General features: G+C 44.9%; 1 long non-coding RNA gene across 1 annotated transcript; it reads right to left on the bottom strand.

Annotated features, from left to right (window-relative positions):
* Positions 1-408: 408 nt before the first annotated feature.
* Positions 409-1,175, bottom strand: LOC127614547 (uncharacterized). The gene is made up of 2 exons (XR_007966589.1): positions 870-1,175; positions 409-788 (listed from the first exon to the last, which is right to left on the bottom strand). It is a non-coding gene; the product is annotated as an uncharacterized LOC127614547 (long non-coding RNA).
* Positions 1,176-1,406: the final 231 nt, after the last annotated feature.

The following is a 1,406-nucleotide window of genomic DNA, read 5'->3' as shown; positions in this document are numbered from 1 at the left end:
AGTCGCGGCAAACGTAGCGGTCACCTCATGAAGCTAAAACGGGATCTGAGACACACTTCGATCGCTCCGGCATGGTGTGCCCTCGATCCCGTCGCCTCGTACTTGCCAACAGTCGTTGGCTCTCCCAACGCGCCACGGCATTTCTACCCTCCACGCCTTTCTCGGGGAGGAATCCAGCGAAAGCTTTTGAGGGAATTCCCCCGGGCTCGGTGATCGGAAGAGGCAATCCCTCCCAAGGATCGCGTTAAACACCCGGTCGCTGACGAACAAGACCCATATTCTGAGGGAGTATTTCCTTTCCAATGACTTGGATTTTCTGTGTCTGACGGAGACTTGGGCAAGTACTGGTGAGTACAACGCTTTGCTTGAATTGTTGCCACCTGACTGTGGTTTCCTCGATACCCCGAGTTGTGTAGCCGGGTCTTTGGAAAGACTGGACTGGACACAAAAAACTTTTTAGGTGGGCTTTATTCCCGACTGAACAATGAAAAATTGTTCAGCATTAAGATGAAAGACTAAGATGTTAACTGAATTTTAAAAGAGTTGGAAAAGAGATCAAAGAAATTTATCTAACAGATTAAGGAAAATTTCACCATAATAAACAACAGCAGTGGCTTACTTGATAAGGAAAGAGAAATAAAAATACATTATTTCCAAGCTCCAACAATCCATGAAACTTAAAAGTGCAATCATTACAATCCAATGTGATGAGAGGACACACTTACTCTACACTTTCCGGCATGTTGGGTGTATACAAAACACGTGGAAAGACACAAATTATCTCCCCTCTAAAGAACAGATACACAGTTCATATCATTTCACAGTCAAAAAAGCATATTTACATCTTGTAACATTGCGAAAACACTTACGCTATACAGCTGTTCGCACCACTCACGAACGGCAGATTTCAAACTCCAAACCACGATATTTTGCTCTGAATATAACCAGGGTTTCAACGACGATCATGGGTGTATCAAGTTGGTACAAGCATTAGGCACAGTTCAACGACTACCCTCCTTCACGTGCATGTCAAGCTTACTTCGCTTCCTGGTCTGATTCCCACACGCTCTATATGTTCCCGCGTGTTTTCATCTAGCGTGGCTCTTAAAGTGACAGTGCTACATTTTGTTAAACAAGGCAGTCTTCACTACAAAAGTCTAAGTATAGTTCACTTGGTTACACTGTGTCTGACGGAGACTTGGGCAGGTACTGGTGAGTACAACCCTTTGCTTGAATTGTTGCCACCTGACTGTGGTTTCCTCGATACCCCGAGGACATCAGGCCGTGATGGAGGTACGGTGAGCATCTTTAAGAACAATTTCAAATGTAAACAGTGCACATTCACCACATCGGCCACCAGCTTTGAACCAACCTTCTTTGAAGTTGGTCGTGTTTTCCCGGTGCTT

Source organism: Hippocampus zosterae, chromosome 14, assembly GCF_025434085.1.
Source record: "Hippocampus zosterae strain Florida chromosome 14, ASM2543408v3, whole genome shotgun sequence".
Lineage (NCBI taxonomy): Eukaryota > Metazoa > Chordata > Actinopteri > Syngnathiformes > Syngnathidae > Hippocampus > Hippocampus zosterae.
Note: the sequence above shows the minus strand (reverse complement) of the source record. Positions and strands in the feature narration are given on the sequence as shown.